Below are 10,000 nucleotides of genomic sequence, written 5' to 3'. Positions count from 1 at the left end.
TGCCCGATACGGGGTATTGAGCATTACATTGAAGTAGCCCGCCAGATGAGGGTCGACTTAATAACTCGTGGTTATTTGTTTCGCCCAACAACGCCAAGTGGAGGCATTCAAGATTTACCATTGAGATCTTCCACCGCCGAGGCCCGACGACTCAAGGTGTACCTTAAGGATATGGGTGCGGACGAAGGTGAAACGCTCCATGGTTTTCGTTCTGGCTTTGCAATTAAGTTGGCTCTCAAGGGATCTGAGCACTCCGAGATAATGGACCATGTTGGCTGGTCGCGTTGACATACTGCAGCTTATTATCTCCAGTTAGCCAAAGTCCTTAACCCGGATGGTGCATCTGCTCGGCTTGTTTCCGATGGTGATACGGATGTGATTAATCCCTGGCAGAATATAAACGAGCTCAAGCGCTTTGTGTCCGCATTCCCTTCCGAAAACCCGGATAAGAGGCCCCATCAGGATTCTTGAACCTGTTCCACGAAACAATATCTCGATACCATATCTGTAACCTACTTTTGAATGAGAGGTGGGATAAGTTTTGAGGAAAAGGTTTGGGGTTCTGTTTCTTGGGAGTTAGGGGTGGAAAGCTGGACAGAATTCTGCGTTGGTTAGTAAAGTTGTAACGGATAAGTGCAAGGGCAGTGATTGATACTTCAACGCATTCCTTAATTCAATTGAGCATGAATGGGAGTGTTGTTGAATAGATTACTATTCAACAACACTCCCATTCATGCTCAATTGAATTGAGGAATGGGGTGAAATATCAATCAGCGGTCTAAGCCACACTGGAACAGCTTGGCTTAGGGCTAGTCAGAAAAAGTACGACCGACGTGAATCGGTAGGGGATGGGGGGAGGGGATGGGTCGTTCTTCCGGACCAGTGTCCCGCTGGAAGATGAGCAAGAAGGCGCACCTCAACCAAGCGTATTTATAGCCATCCTGCAGTGTCATGCACGTGTGTTATGCACTCCTAGCCAATAACATGCTGGTATTCCGTGTTATTTCATTTTCGCATATCATTAGAAGTGTTATGAATAGAGTAAGTAGTAAGTAGTAGTGTAAGTAGTCCAAGCAGCTTAAAATTAAAAATAAAAAAATGAACACCAAAACATTAACATAATAATAATAATAACAATAATAATAATAATAATAATAATAATCATCATCATCATGATCATCTGTTATCTTTACATGTTACTTCTTTACATTTAAACAGCCGATATCAAGTGAACCTATGATCCTCGCAGTTATAAACGCAATGTTAGCAATTGCGTTGAGAAGCCTGAAAATTCAGGACTTCAACGGGTTTTGAACCCGTGACCTTGCGATACTGGTGCGACGCTCTAGCCAACTGAGCTGTGAAGCCACTGACGTTGGGAGCTGGTCATTTTGTGGGTTCTAATGTTCCAGTGATGAATGAATCATCGATAAAATGGTATACGAAATAAATCATATATGAACTGCGGATATAAAATCAAGAGAAGCTATGATCCTCGCAGTTATGAGCGCAATTGCGTAGAGAAACCTGAAAAATTCATAACTGCGAAGATCATAGCTTCACTTGATTTCATATCCGCAGTTCATATATGATTTATTTCATATACCATTTCATCGATGAGCGGATATTTAGTAAGTGACCATATAGAACGCAATTTTGGACAAACTAAGGTTGTTTATTTTTGTCTCAAATTAAAGTGAGTGGTGGTTGTGCTGTCTTTTCCTGTATGGTGCTTTTCTCTCCGGGATGTTTGGACTTTGACCCATCAAATAAATGCTTCCCGCTCCGACAGAAATCCGAGAACACTCACGAGCAATGCTCTTGAGGAAAAATTCTGGGATAATTCAGTGGTCCTAGCGAGAATGGGGAAACTGAATTTTATTTCATACGCACGCTAGAACTTTTGGCCAAATGGATCGTTCTTCAGTTTTAATGCACTTGATACCAAAACGACGTGCTGAGTGAAGCAGAAAGGGCTAGATTCCTTTGGACAAAACTTATTCAAGTGTGAATTCCCGGTGTTGATGAAACATTTTTCTCCTCCTGGCGGGGCCCCTGTGCTCTCATCACATTCTTCCTTGGACTGAGAATGCATCGATTTGTTTTGGGGCTCCTGCTTAAATGGGCTGATCGCGCCACGAAATAAAAAAACCGGGAAGAGGAAGGAAAAAAAATCCAATGATTTCAATATTTCGAAAAATCTGATTAACCTAGACGTTTTAGACCGAAAATTCCGTATATCGAGGGTCCTCATATACGGTTCTTCAATCCCGCCATCCCGACCAAAATTTTCCCTTCATTCCGAAATCCTGAACGTTTTTTATCGGCCAAAGGCTGATCCCTGTCATGACCTTAGAACATGATGTCCAAACCCCATAGTCAATTTCAACTACAGTTGATTTAGAATTCGTCTAGTTAATCTTTTTCCACCTATCTTCATGATCCAATTGACCTTAATTGGCAATCACAGTTTTGAAACAGAAATGATGTGTGACAGTCACTCCGCGGAAGTCCTGAAATTTCTCTTTCCGCAAAAAAGAATTTCCGCTCCTTGCTTTCTCATAAAAAAGAACCACACAACCAATAGTATCATGCAGGTCCGGAACAGCGATGTCAGTGTTGTTCGACGTTTCCGAAAAGCAAAACACCACAGAGTATAATTTTAGCCAGTCAGTATGCGCTACAGTGGTTGCAAGTAGCAAAGGTCACGACGCCTTCGTGTAACTGGATCTTGTTACCGGCAAAGCTAACGACACTTTGTTGATTCAATTTTTGACAGGAAGCATTGCCGAAAAAATTCAACCATTATATAATAAATTCAACACTTCGTGAGAGATGATGATAATTATAAACAGGCACTGTAAAATTCCCCGCGACTATTGCTCGTAGAATAACGAACGAAATGAGTTAAATATTGGGCTTTTGATCTCAAAACCTTTCTCTCCCATGATCTAAAAGTTCATTCCCCTAACTACTTTCATAGATTTCTTCTTTGGCTGGTCGTGAGAATTTGGTATTACACTGATCAGGATCGTATCATGCAACTAATCCACAATCTCAATGCTTGTCTACCTGACAGTATATTGAAATTGAGAGGTGAATATATATTCTAATCAATTCTTGGAGTCAAAGGGTTGAAACGGATTTTCCTTAAATGATTGTGAAAAAGCCGGAAGCCTCCCTGTTACCCAGACGTCCTCTTGCCTCTCTCCTTGTCGCGAGATTGCTATTAATATGTTTACGTATGTTGCGTGTTCTCAGGCACGCCTTAGCAAATTGTATTGGCTTGTAACGCAAATAGTTAACAGTGCTATCAACTTTGGGAATAAGTTACTTTACTGAGTTTGCGCCGGTGATCACGCTTGACGCGTCCCTTTCGCCGGTTGTGTGAAAACCAGCGCCACACGTAGTTGAGGTGTTCGTTGCCATTCAGTGGTTTTGGAGGTATGTTGTTTTAAAAAGAATCATCGTTGTTTATTCTTGTTTGTCATTGGTGCCAAATTTTGGTTATGCCAAAGAAGAGGTTCGCGTCAAAACTGTTGAAGGAACTATAGCAACTAACTGTAGATAAGAGGGTAAGCCGGCAAAGTTTTTCGAAACAGGATCCGAACAGGATACTAAGTGAAGGTTGCATTTTTCGGGCAAATAGGGTCACATACATACATAGACATAAGAGACAAACACAAGCAAAGCGTAATTTCAAATTCGGACAAAAGACGCTAGACAACAATTTAATGCGCCTGTGCATGTTTGCATATTAAAACCTCCACGGAGTAGGAAAAACCGAACTGTAAAGTGTTACAATATGCGTGTGATACTCTAATGATTAACTAGTTTATGAATAGGATCGGATATCTTTTTTGGTGATTTTGATGTTGGAGGATTGTGAATAAAACAGAGGATGAAACATGGGGGTATCGAAATGGGATATCGTGTGAACAAGAGTACTGAGCTTAGATTTGACCGTGAATAGAGGCGAGTGCTTTCCTGAATAAACCTGGTACGACCTTCTCTGTAAGCAAATCTTTTAATGTCGAACACGGAGGTCGAAGAACCTTGTGGGACGACGCAACACGATTCCTCTGCAGTGACGACTTTAACTATTTCGGCTAACGCGATGGCTATGACTCGTGGCATTATGCGTCCAGGCAAATTGAAATTGTCTTCCACAGAAGACATGGCAAAAAACTGGAAAGTCTGGAAACAGATGTTGAACAACTACATGATCATTGCCAAACTTTGTTTTCTTTATTGTATAGGGTCAAATATTTTCAATGGTTTTCAGTTTGATAATCCAGAAGATAAAAACGACTTAAGTAAAATGATTGAGAGATTTGACCAATATACCATTGGAGAAGTGAATGAGACATTTGAGAGATACAATTTTAATTCAAGAAACCAAGAAGAGAATGAAAGTATTGATGCCACAGCTCTTCGTACGCTACGAAAACATGCAATTTCTGTGATCTGTGTGATTGCATGTGTGATTGCATGCGTGATTCTATCCTTTGTGACCGAAAAGTCTGAATAGTAGTACTTGGCATACGACAAGGGCACCCAAAGGCTCCTTGTAATGTATAAAGACTTTCTAAACAGATATTTTTACCACCTTAGAAGAAGCTGATCTGTTCGGTTATCCAGTTAGCTGAAATTGAAGTGTCCGAAAATTTTAGGGAATGAAATCTTCACTTCAGAAATTGCTAGCTGAACGAACTTCCCAGCGAGCCATTTGCTTACCCGAAACTGCAAGGTGACCTTTTTCTGTTCCAAAAATTACAAAAAATATCCCTTCCGAAAACGTAACGCACTATCTTTCCCATGGTTGCGAATCTTTACGTGATGTTTTAGTAAACAAATGTGTAGCTGTCTGGCAACGTAAAACCGAAATTCTTCGACAAGCTTGACTCTCCCGAACACGCGTTTCCCCAATTATCTTTGGGTGTCCATGATACGTGACAAGCACACACGCAAACGGCTCTTGCAGGAGAGAAAGGTAGATTTAAAGAAATGTATTGACATCTGCAGAAGCAACGAAGCCACAAATTCACAGTTGAAAAGCAATTACGGCCGCACAGGGCAAAGACTTGCATGGCGTGAAAGATGATCAGAAGAGACGCTTTGACAGATCAAAGAGAAACCGGAAGTAAGAAGAACAACAGGCAAAGTCATGCAAATTTTGTGGCCAATTTCACGTCTTTGAAAAAGGAAAATGTCCTTCTTGGGGAGCAATATACTCAAAATGTAAAGGAAGAAATAATTTGGCTTTAAAATGCAAGAGTAAAATCTACAGTCTGAGAGAAGATTCCGAACAATCAGACGAGGGCGATGTAGAATACATCACAAGCACCACTGACAGATCAGACGTAAATACATGCGGTTGCCGGAGAAAACTACCCCAGAGAGATCTATACTGACAGTTGAAGTTGACAGTGGTGCTTCAGGTAATGTGATCCCCGCGGGGCTTTCCCCAGATACACCACTCAAGCAAACAACCAAAACACTCCGGATGTGGAATGATACCACATTGCAATCTCCAGGGTCCTGCCGCACAATTCTTGAAAACCCCAAGAATAGGAAGAAATTTTCTGTGGAATTCCTAGTGGTAGAAGAGCACCTAACACGGATCTTAGGAGCACGGGAAGCTCAACTAATGGGCCTGATAACGGTCAATGAGGAAAACTTCAAGCCTTACACGGCTACCGCACCGGACGAGGTCAGCGGTCAAAAGTCTAAAGACAACTGAAGAACTTGTCAAACACCACCCTGAAGAATTCCAACAAGAGTTAGTAACACTACCTGGGACGGTGCATTTGGAAGTGGATCAGAATGTAACGCCCGTCGTAGCACCCCCTAGACGTGTACCAGCCTCACTCAAAGGCAAACTGAAGCAGGAACTGGACCGCCTTGAGAAGACAGGAGTCGTCACTCCGATGGACAAACCCACCCCATAGGTCAGTGGGCTAGCTGTGGCAGTCAAGAAGAATGGTGCTTTGAGGATGTACCTTGACCTCCGACCGTCGAATATCGCTTTTGAAGAGAAAGGTATCAGCTGCCGGTTTTAGAAGATATACTGCCCGAGCTATGCGGGTTACCGGCACTGCGTTCTTGCGCCGGAATCAAGTAATCCTACCACTTTTGCCACTCCCTATGGCAGATACCGTTGGTGTCGTCTACCTTTTGGTCTGTCTGCATCGTCGGAGATATTCCAGAAACATCTACACCAGGCCCTCGAAAATCTGGAAGGGGTTCTCTGTATTGTATATGACATTTTGATCTGTAGAAAGGGCCGGAATAATGAAGAGGCAATGGTAGATCACGACACGAACTTCGATGAGCTTTTGCAAAGGTGTTTGAAGCAGTGTGTTGTTCTGAATGCTGTTAAGATGAGACTGCGCCAAACGGAAGTACCTTACATGGGCCACCTGTTGTCCAGAGGTTGTCTGAAACCCAACCCCACTAAGGTGGAGGCCATCATCAAGATGCTGGGACCACAAGATTAAATGGTTTTGTAAACTATTTAGCACAGCTTCTTCCAAAGCTGTCGGAAATTATAATGGAGCCCATACGCTGTCTGACAAAGAACAATACTCGATGGCACTGGTCCGATGAGCAGTACAGTGGATTCCAGAGAATACAACGGATGGTCACATAAGATACAGTGCTGATGTACTATGATCCCCATGGCGATCTTACCATCCAATGTGATGCAAGCCGAAATGGCCTCGGAGCAGCTTTATTACAGAATGGCCGACCCATTGAATACGCCAGCCGTGCATTAACAGAGATAGACAAACGATACGCGCAAATTGAAAAAGGAATGCTGGCTATTGTTTTCTCCCTCGAACGATTTAACCAGTATACGTTTGGTCGTCATGTCAACATAGAAAATGACCACAAGCCACTAGAGATGATTCCACAGAAGCCGTTCTCCGGCGCGCACCACGGCAATTGCAGGCCATGATGATGATGATGATGATGATGATGATAGTAAGCTACAGAAGTACGACTTTACAGTCTACTACGAATGTGCCATAAACACGCACGTAGCAAACGCGTTTTCGCGAGCTTACCTCCCGTTTGAAGGAGATGATGAGGATGACCTCGAGTTCGTGACTATGGTTAGCTACCTACCCATTTCCAACAACCGTATCGACGAAATTAAGGCGGAAACTAAGAAGGATCAATCTTTACGAAGCGTATCTGAAACTACTCTCAAAGGACGGCCAGAAGAAAAGAAATTTACCCCTGAACTGACTCACCCAGATCATTTCGATATACGGGATGAGTTGACCATTCAAGACGAAGTAATTTTTAAAGAAAACGCTGTCGTGATCCCTAAGAATCTTCGTGCAGAGCTGAAGACAAGAATTCATTCTTCCCACTTAGGAATAGAGTCGTGTCTTAAAAGAGCACTTGAGTGCATCCACTGGCCTGGAATGTCGTCCTAAATTAAGCAGTACATCTCAGCATGCGAGATATGCAGGGAGCTTGATTCTTCCTCTCAACCGGTAGTCAAAGAATCTTTGATGAGCCATGATGCACCCTCTCGCCTTTTGGAGAGAGTAGGCACCGCCATTTTCGCCATTGATGGTAAAGAATACTTGGTTACTGTTGACTACTACAGCAACTTTTGGGAGGTTGACAGATTACCGGACACCACAGCTAGTACCACCAATCTAAAGCTTAAAAGTTACTTCGCCCGTTATGGTAACCGTATACATGACCAAGTCGTCAGCAATAATTGCCCACAATTCGCATCGAAAGAATTTGTAACGTTCCCTAAGACCTGGGACTTTGAGCACTCAACCAGCAGTCCTGGGGACAGCAGAGCAAATGGCAATGCCCAGTCTGGCGTAAAGACAGCCAAGCGTCTCTAACGGAAGTCTAGTAGGTTTGGAACATATCTGTACCTGCCCTTTCTTGACCACAGGAACACCCCTACATAAGCGATGACTACCAGTCCTGCACAACGGCTGATGGGAAGAAAGACCAAAACGCTCCTTCCCACGACACAAACCCTTCTTATACCAAAGGGTACTCAGTCTGACATAGTCAAAAGTCAATTGAAAGAATCCCAGCAATCCCAAGCCAAATATTACAATAGGAACGCAAGGGATCTGCCAGAACTGAGCAAAGCAAAGGGGATACAGTGCGAATGAAAGCACTTAAACTAGGAGACAAGTCGTCGCAGAAGGCCCTTGTGACAGCCCGGCTAGATGAGCGGTCGTATGAAGTGGAGACCGAGAGAAATAGACAACATCTGAGGAAGACGCCAGAATCACCAATCCAGCCAACGGGGTCAGGTCACGTAAGCGACCTTAGCAGTCCCAACACAGTCATGCTTAGCACTCCCATCTCCACTGTACAACCGACTGACCAACCATTCGTGTCATCGACAGATTACGGTGCTACCGCTCAGCATCAGGGACCGGCATATCTGAAGGACTATGTTTGCTCGTGAAAAGAGATCCTTTCTGAGTAAAAGACCGGTGCCTTTTGTTACAGTTGGAAAGCTGATTCTCAGGCAGTTTTTATTTCAATGTTTTGTTGAGCCTCGGACTCTTGCGAGCGTGTTGTTTTAAGTTTAAGGCATTTTGTTCCTTTCCTTTTCTGTTCTTTCTTTCTTTTTTTTTTATGAAACGGAGGATGTTACAATGTGCGTGTGATTCTCTAACGATTAACTAGTTTATGAATAGGATCGAATGTCTTTTTTGGTGAGTTTGATGTTGGAGGATTGTGAATAAAACAGGGCATGAAACACAAAGTGCTTGCACCTAAACTGAGCGGATCAGTTATTTTATTATTTTTTGAGCCTTTCTGCATGCATTATATTCCGCATAACTATGCGACCGTGATGCAGAACGACATATTTCAGTTTAACGAATTGCAATATTATTGTAATTTATTTCACATTGCCAATGTGAAATAAATTACAATTACATTGAATGATGTGGAGAGGTTTTCCCAGAGGATTAATCTTGTTGAAAGAATGAAAGGTAACTCTAGCATAAGAACTGGCGAGATAAGGGAGCGACATTGCTAAGAGTTGGACAGGTGGTAAGAAGAAAACATCGTGCAAAGATTCACTCCAGGCCTGAAAGGAGTTCCCTAAGAATAGGAGCTTTCACCCATCCTGAAAGAAAAAAATGCTAATTGAAAGTCAAGGTCAATGCAATAAAGCTTGACAATCGTGCGTGACAATTTTATGTCATTCACTATGGCACGTCACTTGAGATTTACCGATCCAGATTCCAAACGAGTTGCAAAAATCTTGACGTCATAAGAATTTCCAAAAACACGAATTCCATATTTTAGCTGCCAATTGATAGGTTCCATTCATGGTCCAGCGAATTCGCCCAAAAAATATTTTTGGCTTATTTTGTATCAAATGGTCGCAATGTCATTGTAGTCAACAACTTCTCTCATAACTTTTCAGTAAAACGAGAATAATTGCCAAGCATTTTCAGACGAAGACTAAAGTTGGGAATACACCTCTCGTTTTTTGTTAACTACTGACCGATGAAACCCATCCAAATACCAATAACAAGGAGTTCCTAAGGCAAATCCAGACAAATGAAAATCTACAGTAATTTAATTAAACACCTTAGTGGCAACAACTCCAAACATGTTTTATTGCGTGAGAACTCGACATTGCTTACATATGGCCACAAATTATCCAGAACAGTATACTACAGCGTGTTGTTGGGCAACTTTAGACAGCGTTTACACGAAGGCGGTTTCACATCGACGTGGTTTCACGACATCACAGTCGAATGAAATGCCATTTCGCGGTAAAATAGTAACCGTATTGAAACCGATGCAGTTTACACGACATATGACATCGTATCGTTTTCAAAACGCTCCACCTTTGGTAGCATTTTCACATCGGTTTCGGTAACCGTCTCGATCGGTGTCGTAAAATGAAATCTAAGTAATTACTGTCAAGCAGAGTGAGGAAACAGATTTTACATTTGAAGACTGTAGGGACTCAGTTAGGCGA

General features: G+C 42.5%; 1 protein-coding gene across 1 annotated transcript in view; it reads left to right on the top strand.

The window, feature by feature from the left end:
• Window positions 1–3,242: 3,242 nt before the first annotated feature.
• Window positions 3,243–10,000, top strand: part of LOC138042860 (uncharacterized) — a 46,814-nt gene continuing 40,056 nt past the window's right edge. The window contains exon 1 of the mRNA XM_068888904.1: window positions 3,243–3,444. The gene's annotated coding sequence lies outside the window, so the exon portion shown is untranslated. The remainder of the gene's footprint in view (window positions 3,445–10,000) is intronic.

This window comes from Montipora capricornis, chromosome 3, assembly GCF_036669925.1.
Source record: "Montipora capricornis isolate CH-2021 chromosome 3, ASM3666992v2, whole genome shotgun sequence".
Lineage (NCBI taxonomy): Eukaryota > Metazoa > Cnidaria > Anthozoa > Scleractinia > Acroporidae > Montipora > Montipora capricornis.
This window is presented reverse-complemented; position numbering and strand designations above follow the sequence as displayed.